The 21,550-nt window shown below is 39.5% G+C and overlaps 1 protein-coding gene across 1 annotated transcript in view; it reads right to left on the bottom strand.

Annotated features, from left to right (window-relative positions):
• Nucleotides 1-2,401: 2,401 nt before the first annotated feature.
• Nucleotides 2,402-21,550, bottom strand: part of LOC112307160 (uncharacterized) — a 748,094-nt gene continuing 728,945 nt past the window's right edge. The window contains exon 11 of the mRNA XM_071219332.1: nucleotides 2,402-2,535. The gene's annotated coding sequence lies outside the window, so the exon portion shown is untranslated. The remainder of the gene's footprint in view (nucleotides 2,536-21,550) is intronic.

The following is a 21,550-nucleotide window of genomic DNA, read 5'->3' as shown; positions in this document are numbered from 1 at the left end:
CAGAGCAGAGAAAGTGGCCAGGAACCCCAGTAAACTGCCTTTGAAACAGATTCATAGGCAGAACTCGATTGTTAATGTTCTAGAACCCATAATAAAGGCAAGGGGGTGAGCTAAGATTAGCCCCTCCAATTATTTGTGCTCTGAAAATCCAAAAGTGAAATTTGACTCTGGGAATAGAGAAGAGTATAGCTAGCTGATGAAGTGGCCTGGAAAATCAGCTCCAGGCTTGATTTCAGCTCACTATGAATCCCCAGAGTATGAAAGAGAATTTTCTAGAATGCCAAAAAGCTTTGTTAAAGAAGAGCCAGCATCAATAGTGATTATGATAATAATAATAATAGCTAATGTTCTTAAGCACTTACTTGTCAAGCACAGACCTAAATAGTCTTACATAATTCTTATAATAACAACTGTATGATATTAGATGAGGAAAATCAGACTTAGTAACTTGACCAAATTTATTTAACTACTATGTGGACAAACTGAGCTCTTAATCTCAGTCGGTTTGACTTCAAATCCTGAGGGAATGGAGAAGGCTATTGAACAAATAATTAATTTTTCACAAAGAGGTTGACGAAGACAGTCTGAATCAGGACTGATTACAACACTTCTGCCATCAGAACTTTAGGAAAGTTTTTACACAGGTGGCTTCAGGTATTTATTGTATGAATCTCATCATCCCTCAGGATAAAGCCTAGGAAAAGGCTCAGTTTATTCTCCTAAAAAGATGGCCAGTTTCTGGGGATAGAGACATTTTAAGGACATCATAAGAAGTGTAGCCGCAATCCTAGTTGAGCCTCAACTGAACACACTTGAGGACTCTTGACATAGCGGTCTACCAACGGGAGACTTTTATGAGAAAGCAAACCTCCCGGGAAATAACTGTTACAACGAACAGGCAACCTGGCACTGATCTGTGCCCAATAATGTCATTGGTATTGAAGAAGACTCGTTTTTAATATACAACGGTGTCTATCATTCAGCTCCTTTTTCAGCCCCAGAGGTCTCAGGTTGCATGCGCGGAAGAAGCAGGTAACATTTGAAAGGGCAATTTCATTATAAGGTCAGAAATCGCTGGGAGCTCTGTGCGCGGTGACGAGTGATGCAAAGACTTGCTGGGGATTCTCTGCCGCCTACGCAGAGAACACACACACCACACTGCTGTCACCCGGAAGGCAGCCAGCACGGAGGTGTCTTCGGTGTCTGCAGCACTGGATACCACGTCGTGCGTGGCACAGCAGAGGAGTTTTAGCCCTGCAGGACGCCCTCAGAGTGCATATTCAGTCACCACTATCAGGATCTGTGCCAGGCCTGGAAGAAAACGGCCTTCGTGGGGTTTGATAAGCCTGAAGCCTGGGTAGCAGATTTCACCACTGAGAGCCAGGAACAGAACAAAAGATGGGAAAATTGGAATTTAACTGCATGGTATTTGAAAGGGCCCTGTGCTTGAATCCAAGTGAGGTACTTTGAGAAAATATTAGGGGAGATTTTAAGGGACTCTAGGGATTCCAAATAGTGGATAGAGGGAGAGCCCTAAAGAGGCTGTTTATTACCATTAATGCTGTGATATTCAGCCTCCCAGATGTCTGCTACTATGTCTTGGCCCCTGATGATATTCACGGCCTTGTTCTGAACCTCTACACAGCAAATCAGTGCTGATCCATATCCGCAGGGGCATACCATGGAAGCAGTGGTATGTGACTTCTAAGCTAGGTTGGAAAAAGCGTTGCAGTATCTTGGATTGTCACTGCAGGAGAAGCCAGTCTCCACATCGTAAGGACATTCAAGCAGCTCCGTGGAGGGGTCCATGGGGAGGGTAATTGAGGCCTCCCACTGAAAGCCAGTGTTTGCCAACCATGGGAGCGAGCCACAACCACTCACACAACCCCTTTCCATATTCCTAACCCACAGAAGCAGAGGGAAATAGTCGTGTTTATTGTTATTTTAAGTCACTAAATTATAGAGTGTTATGTATACCAAAAATACAGCTAATGCAAATATGTATGATCTCCATTCTTACTCCTAGGCTAGAAAGTCATGAAGAGAGAGTTTAAATAGCTAAGTAAAGGGTAGGCTTTGACAGGTGCTGAGGCAATGGGAAAACTTTCCTGAAAGAGGAATGAACATTAACAAAGGCTGAGAGGCAGACCCATCTGTGTTCAAAGGGACAGGTTTGTCTACGGTGTAAGAGGAGAACCGAGGAATTAGGAGAGATAGGCGAGGTCCAGGTTAGGGAGGTCCAAAGACGAATTTTAGGGCAATTTTAGGACCTTGGATGTGAACTTTAACACACTGGAAATTTGAGGCAAAAGAGTAATAGAATAAATCATTGATTTTGCAGAATATTATTTCATTTAGGGATTGGGATTTGAAGGAAGTACAGGCACACCTCAGAGATGTTGTGGGTTCGGTTCCAGACTGCCACAATAAAGTGAGTATTGCAAGAAAGCAAGTCGTAATCTTTACGCTGGTGGAGGGTCTTGCCTTCAATTGAAAAAAATGCAACATCTGTGAGTGCAATAAGATGAAGTCCGCCTGTAGAGGCAAGGAGACATTGAAATGAATATAATTATTTGAATAATTTAATAATCATACATAGTAAATCTGAATAAATAAACAGATATATTTAGAAAAATTGGACTTATCTTTTCAAATATGGCTTTATAAGAAGAGGGCAATATTAAAAATGACTTTTAAATTCTTTATTTAGATTTTCATTCATTCATTAACAAAATATTATTGAGTATGAGGGGGAACCAAAAAACCCTGGAATTATCTTCTGGAGGGTAGGGCTCTTGTAGTACAGGCTTCCCTCGCTAGATGAATGTTTTAGGAACCCATCTGTATTGGTGTACCAGATGGTGTTGCTGTGAGAGGCTGTGTTCAGCTTCAGTGAATTTTTTTTTAAGACTCTTTCAACACATTTGCCCATTTCATGACGGGTGACTTAAGAACACACCTGCCCACACTGCACTCAGTGCTCAGCAGCAGCTTTTGACCAAAAATGGTTTGATTCCCATGCCCCACCCTGCCTATTAATCCAATCTTGTCCCAAACGACTTTTTTTTTTTTGTTTCCTCAATGAAAAAAGTCCAGAAAGGGAAACGTTTTGCTGATGTGGAAAAGGTGAAACAAAAACAGCAGAAGCACACTAAAAGGCATCAAAATTGACGAGTTCAAAAACTGTTTTGAGCAGTGGAAAAAACATCTCAATAGGTGACCAAATGGAGAGTATTTTAAAGGTGACTGAAGTTTAACATGTAAGAATAAATAGACAATTTTTAATAAATAAATTCCATTTTAGGGGTCCTCCCTTGTATTTATCATAGAAGTAGGCACAAATAAATTGATGTTTAATTCAACAAACATTACCACAATAAATTTTTTTCTACACAATGTTGCTTACATAGGGGCAAGTATTACATACAATAGCTGAAATTATTTATTGTCCATTGAATTTATAAGTACAAATTTTAAGAAAATAAAGAACACTATTCCTCCTTTATAATTTCTATCTTTCAGTGATTTTGTTGTCCATTTTTGCTTTGAAAGTGCAAGTAGATGTTGTCTATGGAGGAATTTCACTTTTGCCAGAAGATTAGTTACTAGTTTTATCTTTATTCAATGGCATCTCATGGCCTCCCTTCTGATTTCTGTTTTCCCCTCACTGTTTGTCTCAAGAACTCATCTCTGTGGGGGATAAAGCTCCATACCTGTGTCTGCACCTGCGGTTGCCTGACTCTACAGTTATGAATCAAAGCTGGCATACCCACCCCACACCAAAACGTGAGAACCCTGAACCAACTCCCATGCGCACGCACAGCTTTCATTTTCATTGCTGTCTATCTTAGAGTTTCAATAAAAGGTGAAGTATCTATTTTGGAATTGTAAGGAATTTCTGGAGAGAAGGATATATTTAAGGACTGTTCAAGTTTAATTGCTATCATTATTCTAATGTTTATGGCTTTAAAAAAAAACCCTAAAGGCTGTGAAATCAATTTAAGCCTTTAAAAAAATGAAATAAAAGTATTAAATAGAAAATAACCCAAATGTATTGTACACCATAAGGATAAACACTATTTTATAAAAATTAATTCCAGTTTTATATGTTCGTGTCACAATATAAAATTACCTCTTGTCATCAATCATTTAAACATTTTGAACACTACTGCTACTTATGAATACAAATTCCAAAGTTTAAGAAGGTTTCCAGTATAATAATATTTTGCTGGATAATTTGTGTTCCCCTAAATCAGAAATAGTATTCATTGGAAATGGAAATAATCATGATATAAGCGGTTACAGAACATTGTTTCACAGTACTAAGTTGTCTCTCTTCTCAATTAAACACTTTTTTGAGGTGTGGGAGAGGGGATGGAGCTTATCAATTATTTACACATTGACATTTTTAATGTTCAGCTGCTTTTATGCATTTGAGGTGTGACTATCTAAAAGTCAATTCTCCTTTCATAGACCGTGAGGAAGGCCATTTGTGCTTCCTAGGAGATAAGCACTGCTGGATTTCACCTTCCCGGGCTGTTAGGCCCTTGAAGAGGCCAGTCTATTTCTTTACCTCTCTCCCACAGAGTCCAGCAAATGTGCTTCTCAATCAAGTTTTCTGAATGACTAGATAAAGTCAATGTATATATTTTTCTTAATCTTCTGTCTTTGCATTTGGAATTCTAAATATAATAAGTATACCTAATAAATTTTCACATGGATCAACTTGGGAAAAAATCACAAGGACTTTTTCTCCTTCCATTATTTATTGGGGTAACACCAGAGGTTGTTGGTGTCCTTCAATCAATGAATTTCTTTGTGCATATTTAGGTTATTCAATGTATATCTTAGACAGATGTTGATATTTCTTCATCGAAGGCAAAAGGACATGTTCCACACAAACAGGAGCAGATACACCAGGCTTTACATGGTTGTGTTTGAACCACACAACGAGGTCACTTTGATGGAAAGCGGGGGAGTGTTCTGCCGGTGCTGGAACTCAGGGCAGGGACTGGTTCCATGTTTGCTACTCTTTAGCTGCATGACTTCAGATAACTGTCTTATTTCTTTTAACCTCAATATTTTCATCCAGGGAATAAAGAACTGCATCCTACAAACCCTGATATTGCCCATGAGCTCTACAGTTCTGCAAATCTACCATGCTATGACCAGAAGGTAAGTTAACTGGACAGTTGAATTTGATAATTCTGGTAACAACATCTAACACATACTAAAGAGAAAGACAAGGTGGAAAACTCGATTTATCCATTTGTCAAAATATACTGAGCATTTACTATGTCTGTGGTGCTGAGCTAGGTGCTGTGAAGGTGTGTTGGTGTGTGTTTTGAGCAGGGTAGGGATCTTAGCAAGAGGCTTAGAGTCCAGTTGAGGGGGACTGGGTGTGGCATGAGTAACCCTCAGTGAAAATGGCTCTCACTTTTTAAGGAAATTAACTAGGCAATTGAGCCATAATTCATTTTATCTTTTAAGACAGCACTTGATGTTCTGAGATAAATGGCTCAATCTAAAGTTACTTCAGAGTGAAATAATTTTACTGCATATCAGAACATCACAATTTGTAGTCAAAAGTCTTGCCAAGTTCGTAAGAATGTTGGGTACACCTGTTTCAAAAAAAAAACCAACCTGTGATTTGGCCAGAAAACTCTACTCTCTGGATCTTCCTTACTTGAAAACAAATAAACCAATTATAATCCCTGGCCAATCATAATGATAATTTATAAAACAGGTGATAGGGTTGAACACAGAGATTAGAGAAAGGTGTTAATCAAATTCATAGTGGCATGCTTGTACAAGAAGGAAGGAAGGAATTAGATGGTTAGTGTTTGGAATTGCTGGGTTCTATTAGGCAATTTTTTAAAACTTTGATTAATAAAGCTGCCAGGCAACATTTCCTAATCCCACAGAGCATATTAGAAATCCATAACTCCACACAGGCTCCTCCCACTTAGATGGCAAACTGCAGGGCCCTAGTTCCAGCCAGGCACGTAAATACATTTTCTTAGTTCAGGTTTTAATTTTTCCTAAGCGTTCAGTAACCGATAAAAAGAAACTTCTAAATACAACTGTTCTTGGTTCAGTACCAGAGCACTAGGCAGACTGGTCACAGATGTAAACAGAAGGCTTTTTTTCCCCAGGAAGAAAGCAACACGATTCGATTTATATTTTAGAAAGGCAATTTAAGATGAGAAGAATGGGAAAATGATATTAAAATATGCAAACTTTAATAATCCATGTGCAAGTCCATCAAGATATGGGCGAAGGCAAAGAGAGTGGGAATCAAACAGTCATCAGGATTTGGCTACTGGTTGAATATGAGAAGTGAGACATAAGCCAACCTCAAATGCTAAGCTGCGTGCCGGGAGGATGGTGGTGTCAGCGACCAAATTTTGTTCTTAGAAGAGAAAGTAGAGATATAAGCTTATTATTGTCCAATCTTTTTAGTTTTGAACATTTTAAATCTACAGAAAGTTTGCAAGTGTAGTATAATGAATACCCATAAACTACCCTTGACTGGGTTCACCAGCTCTTGACATTTTGCCCATGTGATACCTCTCTCCTTCTCTCTCTCACTCTCTCTCTCCTCTCCCTCTTAGACACATTACTCCTCAGTAATCTGGCATATATCTCTTCATAACCAGCCCATTATCCTAGATATCCAAAATGCAATTCCCACCCTCAAAAAATTTTAAATTATTATGTTATCTAATAAACAATCTGTACACATTTTCCCAATATTTCTAATAATGTCTTTTATAGCTTTTGGTTTGCTGGAAGGACATCCATATTGGGATTCTGGTATAGAGCTGGGGCACAATTTATTGCTATAAATATCGACCTGAGAGTCACTAGCATGGAAGTGATATTACTAATAGGTGGGATCACTCTGGAAAGAGATAGTAAAAAGTGACGTTAATCAAGAATAGAACCTTAAGACAATTTCATATTATGTTTGTTGTTATTGTTTTAAATTTGTATTGAATTTATTGAGGTAGCATTGCTTGATAAAATTATACAGGTTCCGAGTGTAGAATTCTGTATCACATCATCTGTGTACTGTGTTGTGTGTTCACCACCCAGAGTCAAGCCTCCTTCTGTCACCACTCACCCCTGTGTGCCCTCTCCACCTCCCCCGCCCTCTTTCCCTCTTGTAATCACCACCCTGTTGTCTGTGCCTATGAGTTGTTGTTGTTTTTTTTACTTAATCTCTTCCCTTTTTCACCCAGCCCCCCAAAACCCCTCCCCTTTGACAGCTGTTGGTCTGTTCTCTATCTATGAGCCTTTTTCAATTTTGTTTGTTTATTTTGTTCATTAAATTCCACGTAGAAGGAAAATCATATGGTACTTCTCTTTCTCTGACTGGCTTATTGCAGTTAGCATAACTCTCCAGGTCCATCCATGCCACCACAAAGAGTAAGATTTTCTTCTTTCTTTACAGCTGAGTGTTAATCCATTGTGTACATGTACCACAGCTTTTTTATTAACTACATACTGATGGGCACTCGGGCTGCTTCCAAGTCTTGGCTACTATAATAACACTGCAATGCACACAGGGGTGCTATAGTCTTTTGAATTAGTGGTTCAGGTCTCTTTGGATATACTGCCAGAAGTGGAATCATTGGGTCATAAGGCAGTTCAATTTTTAATTTTTATATTAGCTTTTTTACTTTCAAAATTATTGTGTAATCAGTATTTTCTGCATTTTGATCAAGGAAACTTATTTGAGTTGCTTATAACAAGTTATGAAGTTATTAAAAGATGAAACTAGGACTTGGTTTTCTGACTCCTAAGCATGTGGTCCTTCTGCTATAACACAATTCCAGCCCGTGCGTGGATACTGTCGGTTCTGGAAGACACTTGAAGCCAGCTTATTGGTTTTCCAACGATGGTTGCAATAGTAATTCCCACCCACAGGTTTTTTTCCTGCCATGTGACTTGCCACTCCCGCTCAAGGGGTGGAGTCTATATATTGCCAGATCAAGTTGTGTCATCGAGACTTGAAAGGCATACTTCCCTTTTTACAGAAAATATGTACTATAATTAATGAGCTAATGAATAAGTACTTGTTAATTTACATCTTCACTTTATTCCAAGAAAGACTTAAGACAGCTAGAGATAGTTTACGCCATTCCTGCTTGGAGCTCTCAGAAAGTGCACTCAGACTACTGAGCCTATTTTTCCATCCAAGGGCATGATTTTTTCATGCAACCTTTCTTCCCCCTGTTCCAGCTGCTCCCTTCCAGAAATGTCTTCTTTCAAGAGTCATGATACCTGCCATCGTGGATACAAAGTGGCTAACTCTGTTAATCTCATGGGTGGACTGAAATGTGCACATCAAACCACAAGTGTAGTAATGTTGGTAGGTTTGCGTTTTGTAGGCTTATGTAAAGAGGGATGGAATATGCTTTCAAAATAAAACATAAGTGATAGGCAGAAAAAAAAGCACTTCCGACTTGGTGTATCTGAGAGTGGTGGGTAGACCTTCCAGGACGTGAGTAGAAGCGAGGTGGAGGAGTGCAGCCCCCGTCTGTGACTTACCGACGGATCTGCTTTTGTGACCTATTCTCTACCTGATGCAAAGACCATGCTCCGCACTAGAACGAACAGTTTCATTCAGCCAGTAACTAATAATATACTTTTCCTTTAATTGTATTTTGTTGGTTTGTGACTATAGGTATTCAAAAATCAAAAATCCTGGCAAAACTTGAAGAATTTTTTTTAAAAAAACTGTCAATAATGGGATTCTACTAGTTTATTAAACAGACTAGCTCTTTATGCCCATTTTTATTTTCTAGAAAATTATATCTGTATCTAGTGAGAATTTCAAACATTGCCAAGGGAAATATATCAAAACAAATACCTACTTCTTATCTCTAGTCCTTTAGTTTCCTCTCCAAAGACAACTGTTTACAAATTCTTGTGTATATGTATCCAGGGATATTCAAGTCTTGTCAAGTGTGTTTATACATATCTATACCTCTTTTTTTTTCCTATTTAGTAGCATGATTCTTCTGTATGCTTTGCTTTTTACAATCTTTTTTTAAAATAATGTTTGGCCCATATCAGTATAAGTATATAATTCATGTAACAGTTTTATGGTATTCCATTATACACCTGTGTTACCGTACATAGTTAGCTAATTATTAATAAATAAGGAAGCAAAGGAAACTGGACATTGTTGAGCATAATCAACCAGGAAGCCTAAGCCTGTTTGCTTAGCCAGTAAACTGCAGGTTCACACACTCGCGGGGATCCGAGCATTGTCCTGCCAGGATTACCATCCCTCTCTTCCCCCTCCAGACTGGGTTGCTGGGGAGAGCGGGGGAGGTAAGCACGCGTGCAACACACGTCGAAATGGTGCGGGACGGACACTTGACATAGAGGCCTCTCAGTCTAACTAGGGAGTAAACCCATCAGAAGGCTGAGAAAGCTTGGGAAGTTGCTTGGCTATTTTGCAAAAGCTTCTGGTCTTTCCTAAACCCAGGATAATGTAATTCCAGGAAACAAAGAAGAGATCTCTCTCTCTCTCTCTCATTTGGGAGCCTCTGCTTGCTCCATGTTCTCTCTTCAGAACTATGTGGCCCTAGCAGCCTCATGGAGCCTGTGCAGACTCCAAAGTAGGCTCCAGGTGGGATTCTGCTGTAAGGCACCTGGGAACACAAGCTAAACTAGCCAGATGATGGGAAAACGTGGACCAGACTAGGTTTAAATATGGCACAGGATATTTGACACAGGCCTTTGTTCTGGCCTTGCTGAAAACAAGCCTGGACTCTCTTCGCAGTGGGTCAGTACTGAACTCAGGACAGCCCTTTGCGTTCACTCCAACTTCACTAAACCGTACCATGAGACCCGGCCTCCCACGGTGGTCCCTGGAATGCTTTCTTCTGACGCAGTGAAAGGACGCCACTTCCCCCCAGCAGCGACACCTGCACCACAATTCATTTAACTGGGTTCTTATTGATGGATATCTTGGAGTGCATTCCAACTGGTAAACAATGTTTCAAAGCTTAAAGTTGTGAAAATGCAACATAACTTTAAAAGTCTTTAGGTGAATTACACAAAACACCACAAGATGGAGATACCAGATCATAGAAGCCTATCTCTGTGTTTGATTATTTACATTTTGTGTGGTTGTGAGTCTGTTTCACTGTGTTTTTGTGCTACTCTGTGCTGTCTGACATTGTCTAAGTTTCTTTCTCTCTGCGCATGCACATTTCTACTCATTCATCCCTTCTTTGTATTTCATTATTACGTGGGTAGACTTTAAAGTGTGGAATAGTGGAAAGTCATGGTGAGCGGATCTGCCACTAACCAGATCTCAGACCTTTTCTCTTTACATCTTTTCTTCATATATCGAAAGCCATCAGTTTTCCTGTTTGTTGAGCCAATGATTTCTAAAGTTCTCTTTCTTATCATTCTATGTATTATTCTTTTATTTATATAACTGTTTATTCATGGTGTACCGAGAGAAGGATGACTAAATCACCAGAGAAGGCACCTCTTATCAGTGGAGAAGGCACAGACTTGAATTTACGTAGCAAACCTTACGTAAAACTTTGCCCATGCTTTTTCTGGTAACCTCTTGTTACAGAGCAAGGCAGGGGGTGGTTCACGATAAATTATTACAGAGAGGATTCCCCCTTTCTGTCTCTAGAGGTTCCTTCCCCCCACGCCCACCTGCTAGGTTCCCAATGCCCGCCGCCAGAGGAAAAACGTCTCTCAATGCCAGAGACTGGTGAAGAGGAAAGGAATTGTTTATTTAAAAGTTACACAAACTTAGAGTAATGACTTAATGTCTTCAATAAGATACTAAAGTCCTCTAGAATACCCACAGATACACAGTCCTTCCCTCTCCCTGTGCCCAGTCCGGGGTACCGTGTCTCAGGAAAAGAAGTAGAAGTCCGTGATTCAGGCTCCCGGCACCATCAGCTGTGTGGCTGCCGCAATCTCCAGTTAATCCAAAGCCTTGTGGCACCTTCTCATGGCCCACCAGCAAGAGTCCTTTCTCCCCTTTTCTTCTTGGCAAAGTCTCTCCTGCTGCCTAAGCTGTGTGGCAAAAAGCAGCACTCCAAAACCACATGGTCCTCTCTACTCTCCTTCAGAACCGTGTGGTCCTTCCTATTTACTCCAGATCCTCGTGGTTCTCTCCCTTTTACTTCAGAACCTCATGGCCCTCTTCCTTTCCCCTCAGAACCTTGTAGTTCTCTCTCTCTATGGCTGCCGCCCCTAGGTTTAAATCCCAGCGCCCATCTTCCTTTGCAGCCCCATTTCCGACTCCTCGTACAGTCAGCTACACCTGCCAGCATCCCTGTATTCTTCAAGCTTTACTGGGCTGCCATAGTAAGTCTGGGCAGGTGTGGCCCCATGGCATGGAGCCAATCATCTCCAAGCTCTCACACAGGCCCTGTAACCGGGGGAGTTGCCTCCCAGTCCCACCTTGGGTGGAAGTCACTCCCATCTCCCTGGCTCAAAGCAGGGCCACAGCTATTCAACATATCTATGAAACCAGTTAAAGGTTATAGATATGTTAAATGACTGTGCCAGGGGTTAGCTGCAGAGCTGTTGCTACTGAAAACAGCTCTGAATGGCCCTGTTCCATATGTCCCATCCCCCCCTGGCTGAGGCCTGTGGGGGTGAGGACATCCTACATACACTTTTCTAATATTTCCTGGACACCCTGAGTCCTGGACCCCATTACAAATCCCTTCTTGGGGCCCTCCTCTTGGCTGCACCCTGCTTCACTCTCAAAATCAGCCTTCCCCCCCACCCCTCCCTGCTCACCGAACAGATATCCTTTTTTTCTTTTGCCTTTAGCTGAAGATGATACTTAAGCTCATGGTTTAGGCCACGTTAGGGAGTAATTGGTTTTTCCTTGAGTATTTCCTACGTACACCCAAGGTATACATGCTGATAAACATGTGCTATTTTTCTCTTGTTAATGTCTTTTATTTTATGGGGGGTGTCTCAGGCAAGAACTCATAAGCATAGAACAAGAGTTATTTTTCCTTCCCTTCAGTTGCATATGATCACAATTACTAAATGGAGTTTTAAGCACCTGTCCCCTAATTTAAAAAGTGGAACAGTGAATATTTATATATTTCTTTTAAAAATGTGCTTTCTTATTGTAAATAAACTAATATTTTATGAGGACTACTTGCACACAAGAGAAACAAACACACTTCTGACTATATTATTTAAAAAAAAAAGTATTCAGGACTTTGTATACCAGACAGCTTAATATGTCAAATATTAATTTTTAGTTTTTATTCAAACATTATAATCCGTGAGCTGCATAATTTGGAGCAGCGGTGCATAGCTCACCCTGATTAACGAGGGACGGAGAGATGATGCCCGAGGCGCAGGCTGCATCTCAGACCCAGCACGAGGGAGGCTGGTCTGTCACTGATGGGGTGAGGAAGCAAATCTGCAGCTCACTTACGTTCCTAATCACGTAAGAGCTTGGGGGCAAGGAGCCAGAATTGTAAAGAGAAAAACACCATCTTTGTGGAAACTCCAAGGAGAATGTAAAGTCTCCTTGGGGTCCTGCTCTATTTAAGTATAAATTTGGAGGATCTGTTCAGAGTCGTCTGTATGCTTCTTGAGGGGAGAACAGGCTGCCCCCAAATGTGCCATTTTGGCATATGGCTGACTTTGAACTGGAGATAATCAGGGCCCAAAAGACTCAGGAAGAGCTTTTTACCTCCTTTTTAACTGTTCCCCCAAATTTAGATAGAGGACCTAGCTTAGGACGAGAACTAGCACCAGCGTTAACTACAAAGAGTGTGGACTAGGTCCGGTAAGCTGCGGGGAGCTCAGCAGGGCTTGTTTGTCCAAATGTCTCTGTGTCCCATTGTCTCTGCGCGCCCAAGACCTGTTTACCAACACTTGCTCTTCTCATCTTCTTGCAAATGGTCTGTCTTCCTTCTCTTTGTAGCCCCAGACCTCTGTCCACTTCTCCTTGGCTCAGAACAGATAGGAGCTCAATTGCCTGACTGCCAGAGAGCCTCCCACCTCTGTGTGAGGCTCCTGTGTGTATAAAATTAAATTTGCTTTTTACTGTTAATCTGTCTTGTGTCAATTTAATTACTAGACCAGCCAAAAGAACCTGAGAGGGTAGAGTGAAAATTTTCCTCTCTTATACTTCTCTTCCATTGATCCTGTGCTTACTAGCCTGTAGCACAGTTTCTAAAAAGTATTTTTAAATGGTAAATATTTAATTGGAAAATTAACACTTGCAGATGAGAACCAATGTTACCCAATTTATAAAGAGGTGTTGATAATTGAAATGAATGGGGTGACATTTAACAGCCTATTGGCTGGAATGTCATTAATGTTTTAATTCATGTAACTTTTATTTGTTGTTGTTATTTAGTTTTGTTTTTGTCCTGTGGAAAAGGAAGCACCATGAAAACTACCTGCTAAGTTTCAAGGCTTCATTTACTTCTGTGGGTCTATGACTAATCGAGTTAAATGTGGAGTTACATGAATTCATGTACCCAGTTGAAAGAACAAAAGTAAAATTTGCATTTTATAGTAATTAATATTTTAATTATAGCATTTACTTTATAGAGCTCAGTCTTATATAAGAAATAATAAGAGTAATAGAAATATATATCTGATAGGACCTGGCACCTGGTTAGTGTTTCAACTGATCTTTAAAGTCTATCAGATCTGAAAACTGTAACTAAATCTGTGGTAGGCACTTAAACAAACATGAGCAGAAGGTCCAGAAGGTCACCAAGGCAGAAAGCCCCAGGTGCCTAGCAAAGGGACAAAAATGGGCTGGGACCTCAACCCCCAGGGTGACCTTTACCCTACTAGCATATCTCTGGTCATGCGGTTTAGACCTCCTCAACTTTTCATATTTCTGGTCATGTGATTCGGACCCTCTCCTGACCTCTCCTCCCCTGGCATGTTGCTAGTCATGAGCAGTAGACCCCCTTAGAGGGGAGAGAATAAAAGGGGGCCAGAGAACAGCTCTTAAGCATTAAGCCCCAGGACAATGAGGTTCTGACCCATATCAAACACGTCTAGGCCTCAGCTGTGTTTCAGCTCCAGGCCCAGAAAAGCAACAAAACCAGACAAGTGATGCCATGGCTGACGTCAGGACCAGCTGCATTCACTTCACCCCCTGCCCGTGTGCTGACCAATCAGTAGAGACCAGGACTGTGAAAGGATGCACCTGGAAAGGTGATGAATATGCTGTTGGGGTCCTCCCCTGAGACCTCCAGATAAATACCATCAAGACAGAGGACCCAGTGTGACTCTCTCTTTGGAGCACCCCAGTGCCTTTCCCCACCTTGCCCCCTTCTCCCAGGTCTGTTTTCCTTGCCTCTTTCTCCTAAGCCCAAGGGACCTTCTTTTGCCTCTGTAAAGTTGTTTCCTGAGCCCATTTCTTCCGAGGCTCACTTCTTCTACCTCTATGACTTCCTAAATAAACTTTTTCTTGTAGTTCGAGTCTTCACTCTGAATTCTTTCTTAGCGAGAAGTCAAGTATTAAGGTTGCTGAACCAAGGTCTGGTCTGACCCCACCAGTCTAACACCTGGTACTGTCTGGTCGCCAGCAATCTGAGGATATAGAAATAAAGATAAATAATAAATAGGTGTAAGTTTCAAGATTTGTACAAATTAGAGTTTAGATGCATTACCCTGTTGAGGAGAGTTGAAGGAATTATTTCTATGATTTATTTCTAAGGAATTAATAATCTATTATTTCCGCTGAAAGGACCCCTGGGGGAAGATCTGAGCATATTAGAAAATATCTACACTTTATTTTAAAAATAAATTACATACATTTGTTCAAAGTTAGGAAATATTTTATATGTATCATATTACATAGTTGAATGTAAACATCAATTATAAACATAACTCCATAAAAATCAATCCACAGTTGCATACACCATTTTGCCAAATAGCTCTAGCTCTTTCTCCTCTCAACAAAAGATAGGATCGAGGTGCTTATTAGAGACTGACAGATTTTAGAGCAGCCTCGTTCAGGAGCTTTCTCAAGCTTCGTAATAAAATCCTAAACATAAAAAGTCTGCTGCAAGTGGCTGCCATCTTTTTTTAATGTTTATTAACTTGACCCACCTTTGCCTGATTCTGAACTTTTCCCAATGGCATTCCTTCCTTCTATTTCACCAGTCCCTGCCGCCATCTCTGTTTTTGTTTGCCTACCTTTCTCCCTCCTGCGGAGAAAAGAGCAGTATGGAACTTCCCTCTAGAGACCCTCCAGCTCAGACAGCCATCTGGGTTTAATGTATAATGCATGAGAAGCAGCATGAGCTGCAGATGATTCAGAAGCAAAGCCTTCGAGGCTGGGCTCAGGAGGCATTCTTCAATAATAATTAGAAAATCAAATAGCATCTTACTGTTGTTCTAGTCATTTCGTGGCAATGTAATGACCCTGGCTCAAATAGTGCTGGAGAGTAATATATTGCTATAACACAACCTTCTCAACACAATTATTGTGCAAATGCACTTACTCATTAGTATTGGATTCATTGTCCCCTGAATTTCCAGCTTAAATTTGACAGGAAATATCACTTTTCTATGAACACCTCTCTAACTTGAGCTGCATCACTAAGGTCTCACATAACAAAATGAGACAAAATAAGGTGAGGTTTAATTTGGATGCTAATTTTCAGTATTTTATAATAGGAAGCTCTTTTGGGAGAGGCAACACAAGGCAAGACTTTGGCATGGTTTTGAGGCTAATGACATCAACTAACTTTTGAGAGATTTCTTTCCCCTTTCTTCTGGCTCAGGAATAATATTTGAAATTAAAACTTGACTCTTTCCTTCACCACTATAGACAAATTTTTTGCATGTAGTCAGGGTTAAAAAAAAACAACTAAAACTGAAGTAGAATGTAGAAGTATTCATTGGGTACTTGATATGTATGACAGGTACCAGAATGTACCACCTCAAAACATGCTTTTTGGTATACAGATTATTTCGAGCTAAAGACACTGAGAACGAAGAATGGTAGAAAAACAGGGCACAGGGTTTCCTTCTGTAAAAGATATTTCCATTTGCAGTTGTCTCCTTTCCCCCAGCACCGGGAAGAGGAACACTTTAACGAGAAGGTGGGACTTAAAACTATATAACGAACTTCAATACACAGCCTTTGTTTACCATGTTTTCCCGGTCAGATTCTCAGAGGTTGCCTCTTCCTCTCAGAAGCACAACACTCCTTTCCTTTGTGCCGCCGAAGGTGGTATATGAGTCCTTCGGGTGCTCCCTGTGTGATGCACATATTAGTAAACTTCTATTTACAGGCCTGAGCTGGAAAACCTAAGATGGGTAGAAGACAAGGTTTCTTTCCCTCCTCTACGTGTGTGAAGAACTCTTTACTAAGTTTCGAAGGAAGGGAGGGAGTGAGTAAAGGAGGAACTTCACTTTTTATGTCTTCACGGACAGTTCCGCAATTCTTTGGAAAACTTTGTAAGAGATGCATTATTTATTTGAAGAAATTAGTCAAGGACTCTGCAAAGGTGAAAAAAAGTAATCCTGGCGCATAACAAAATGGGATAATTCATCTCATTCACACAGGAGCTGTAGTCAAGGATCTCTGAGTATTTTATGTATGAAGATATATGAAAATTACTTTATAAGGTTCCAGGGCAAAGGCATTTGTTGCAATTATAAGAATATTCTATAAAGGAAAGAAGACTTTTTTAAAAAAAAAATCACTGTTCCTTTGTCAGTTGGAAGGAAATTTAGATGGCCCAGAATTATAGAATCATTGAACTTAATCTCATGTACCACCCTAGATACAGACAGCCTGGCCCTCTTATTTTGCATATGAGAGAACTGAGAATCGGGTTATCAACCACACACTTACTATATGGGCTCCTTTTAGTGAACATTCAAACTCTGCTTAAATACCTCCAGTGACAGAGAGACCAATTTTCTGTGGCTACCACTTTTACATTTGAGCATCTTAACCTGTCATACAAATTGTTCTTTAACAAAGTAAAAAGTCCTTCCTTTCTGTCAGAAGCAAATCATAAAACAGTATATTATTTTATCTGAAATGCAATAGACCACTTTATCATTTAATTTCTGTACATTTTAGCATTTAACTAGCACAATGATATTTTGATGTTGCAGCACAAATCAATAGAAAGTTGTTTATTGGTAGTGTTAGGAAAACTGGTTTTTTATGGTTTGTTAGGTACCACATATGCCTAATTAAATACCTACATCTATACCTATATCTATCTATATAATGCCTGTAAAAGTGATGGAAAAAATGCAGGGGAATATTTTTGTGACTTAGGAACAAAACTTCTAAACTGTAGAGCATAAAGGAAAACTGATCATGTTTTTATCAGGACAAATGATCCATTTCACAAAGGACATTATGGACAAAGATAATGCATAGATAACAAAATGGCAAAGGGGGAAATGTTTGTACTCTCTCAAAATGACAAAGGGGTGATATCTATCATATAAAAGGAATTTTTGCAAATTAACAAGAAGAGGACAGAAATCTCAATGAAAAATGACATTAGATTTCTAAAGAGGAAGCTCAAGAAGTTAACAAAGAGATGCTCAAATTTATTTGTAGTGCTGAAAATGCATGTCAAAAGAATGATGAGCTATCATTTTATGCCTATGCTACTGGCAATAATTAGAAAGCTAGGTAGTGCCAACTATTGACAGGGTTGTAGGGATAGAATATTCCATATTTATTGTTGGTGGGAGACAAAACTGATGCAGCCATTCAGAAGAGTGATCTGAGCTAACTCTCTCAAAATAAATTTTCTCATACCTTATGTCTAAACGTTTCCTTTCCTGAACATACATAAAATGCAAGGAATGTCTCCCACAGATCCATAAGGGACAGTATAAGGATGTTCATTGCTGTGTTATTTGTGGTGGTGAGGGTAGGACCAGCCTGGATGTCCATCACCGGGAGGACACATAATAGAATGCTGTGGGTGTACCCCCCGGAATACTATGTTCTGGTTAGAAACAATGTATTTTGTTCATGTAGCAAGTATAGATGAATCTTAAAGACATAATGCTTAGTGAAATAAATAATACAAAATTATTTACCTAAATGAATCCATATATTGGAATTCATTCATTTAAAACAAATTTAAAAATCACATTTCTAAAACAAGATGTAGAAACAAAACATGCATTGAACAGGATAGAATGGCTGCCTGGAGACAGAATAGTGAATGTGAGGTAGGCAAGGGAATGAAAGGAACTAAATAAATAAAACAAAAGAGACCTTTCTTATAGCCCAATGTTAATAACCTGTCATGAACTATGAAGCCTGATTAATTCAATTTTCTGCACCTAAGGGTCAAGGGAGAAAGATATCTCATAACAATGACCTTGAAAGAGCCTGAAGGGCCTTTTGAATCATGCAAGAAATCGTAAATATGTTTAGTATCAGTGACATTTTATTATACTCCAAATATATGACATTAGAATACTACATGTGACTATAGAGAACTTATTTTAAATTATTTGAAAATGTTCAAGCTAATCAAATATTCTGGTAGACTGTGATGTTTTTGTAAATAGGTAGATTTAGGAAGAAAAAAGCTACAGAGCTTGCTAATTATATGTTGAACATTTATTCTTATCAGCTCAGTGCAATTTTTGCTATTTTATAACTCTAACCTTCCATGGGAACTTCCTGCTTTTTATTTTGTTTTAGGTAATAGGCCAAAAGCTGGTGCTTTTTGTCTTTTTTAATTTTTTGTCATTATATTTTTTTAAATCATGAAATTGAGTTTTTTCCTAAATTACTTCCTACCCAGGAGAAGTAAAAGCCTGTGGTTCATAGGCTGAATGAGTGTCAAAAGGCTGTGGGTAAGTGACCTATGGGAGAGGCACAGGGCCCCATGCTCAGAAGTGACTTAGGCTTGTTGTAACGCTCTGCAACCGGTATCTCGAAATTCTTAATGCTTTTTAAAATGAGGGGTTTCATATTATGCAGTGGGCTCTCAGGTTGTGTAGCCAGTCAGTCCTGCATAAATAGATGCAGAAATCATTTTATTTGAAAGTAACTTACTGAACATCTCTTATGTAGTAGGCAGTACACTAGGGGCTGGCAACTCGAAGGTAAATGAATTGCTCCTGTCATTAAGAGCTCATCATAACAAGGGAGACACACATGTGAGCCACTAATTTACAGAGCAATGTATATTTGAAATTGTGAAAGTCTGCTTCATGGGAACGTATTTTTGTCTGGGAAGTGTGGGGATTGCAAATAAACAAAAAGGTTAGAAATATCTGTCCCACATCGATGCATGGAATCAAATGGCTATTAGAATTACTTCACTTACAACAAATTGGAAGTAAAACATTCCTATCCAGAAATGCTCTGCAATTTTACTCAAAATAACACCTAATGTTATTTCCAGCAGAATCTCTGAGATGTCAAACTACTTAACCTTCGATTTTTAAATAAACAGTAATTAGATAACAAAAACTGGGTCTAATTCCACTGGTTTCATAGATATCTGTTGATCACGTCATCAGTTCATTTTATTTTCAATTCCTAATTTCGGATATTTTTTCTTCTGTGCTCTTATAAATTAACCTCATGGGCTTTTCTTTGTTTGTGAAATCTGATTTCTAATGTTTTGCTTGTCAAGGCTTAAAGACTTCTTCTTCTTTTTTTAAGTGTCTCGAGCACACGTTCACAATATGGTCTTTCCTATAAGCCAGCCTTCGGTCCCCACTCGGATCCTCTGACATGGGCCTGAAGAACCGATAGCACTGAGCCGCCTGTGTGACCACCAGTCCTGCAGGTGACTCCGACACTGAGAAGTAATAGAGCCCACACAGGTGACTATACTATTCACTCGGACTTTATTTATGTGGGTTCATTCAGCTTTTATTCGTGCAGATTTCATCCCAATCCATACTAACCTAATAACAGTATTAATCACTCAGAAACAATCAGTAGTAACATCACATGAGAGAATTGGGGGAATAATGAACCTGAGTCACAGAGTCTCAGTCTTCAGGTCCAGGGACAGCATGTTGAGCAAGGGAGCTGTCAGCATCTTGCAGGGAAGGATCTTCGCAGCCAGGTGGGCAGCAGGACAGAAGAAGTTCTCAGACCAGCAGGGCAGAGTCTCTGGCAGCCGATGCCAAGGGAGGTCAGCATGGCATGGAGTAGTGTCTTAGTGTGTGGAGCTCAGGTGTCCAGCAGTGGTCTGGAGCCTGCCTCAGTCATACCTTGGAAGTGGGTGTGCCACCCTTCTGGGTCTTTGATAAGTGTCTTGGCACCCCAGCTGGCAAGTGTAGAATCTCCCCAGGAGCCTATCTATGGGTGGTCCTGCTCTGCAGACACGGCTGTTCTAGTCACATGTGCAGACATCTTCAATGCGTCTCCTTGCCAGACATATCTGCTCTGACTTAGGTAATTTCCCTCTTGAACCAAAGTGTCAAGGCGGACTGGCAGCTGTCTTGGTTGACATGAGTGACTCCGTTTTGTTTTATATACTTGACGCCATCTTGACTGGACCAATGTCATTTTATTGGTTCTGCTCTCCACATTTAGCTCTAGTGAATTTGCAACATTTTAATTTTTTAGTTCTACCATTAACTCTAACTTGCATTTCATTGAGCAATCTAGCTAAAAACTAGAGTTTGTACAGCAGCCACAGCTTTTTTCTAATTCTTCTCCACTAGCTGAGTTCTATGGGGGTTTGAAAACCTATCCAACATGGAATGCATTTCATCTACATCCAGCTAGATGTAGCAATCATTTTAAACCATTGAAATAATAAATTTGCTTTGAGAAGCAATGAATCAAAGAAAGCTTAGAATCTGTTCTTAGGTTCAGTCTCTATGGGTTATTTTTGTACAATACTATTGACATACTACCTTATTCCTCTAATCTTTGCTATATTTCTTCTAACTGGTACTATGATATTAGCTTAGCAGAGTTTTTTTTTTTAACTTTTGGAAAAATAATTATTGAGGTATATTTTACCAAAAATAAATATTTCCAGTGATCTTTATTTTTTTTCTGAAGGTACAATTTCTCTCTGGCATTATTTCCTTTAACTTTGTTTAGCATTTCTAATAGGTCTAGTAAAGAGAGAGTTTCTTAGTTTTCTTTATCTGAAAATGATTTTACCATCATTCTTTAAATATTTTCGCCTGATGTAGAATTCTGGGTTTCAGTTTTGTTTATTCAGTATATTAAACATGTTGTTCCCTGTCTTCAGCCTCCATGCTTTCTCCCGAAATCTGGTGGTCATTCAAGTCTTTGTTCCTTCCGTGTACTATTGTTTCTTACTCTCTTCTGTTTAAAAAAAGAAATCCCCCTTCATCTTTAGTTTTCAACAGTTTTACTTTAATGTATCTAGACATGGTTTTCTTCATATTTATCTTATCTGGGCATTTGAACTCTTTAATTTATAAATTTATATCTTTATTTAATTTGGGAAAACTTTAGACATTTTTTTCTTTGAATTTTCTTTTACTCTTTCCTCTGGGGCTTTTCTTTTTAAAAAAATAATTGCCTCACAGAATCCTGAGGCTGTTT

Source organism: Desmodus rotundus, chromosome 1 (genome assembly GCF_022682495.2).
Source record: "Desmodus rotundus isolate HL8 chromosome 1, HLdesRot8A.1, whole genome shotgun sequence".
Classification (NCBI taxonomy): Eukaryota; Metazoa; Chordata; class Mammalia; order Chiroptera; family Phyllostomidae; genus Desmodus; species Desmodus rotundus.
The sequence above is the reverse complement of the archived record's forward strand: the minus strand, read 5'-3'. Positions and strand labels throughout refer to the sequence as shown.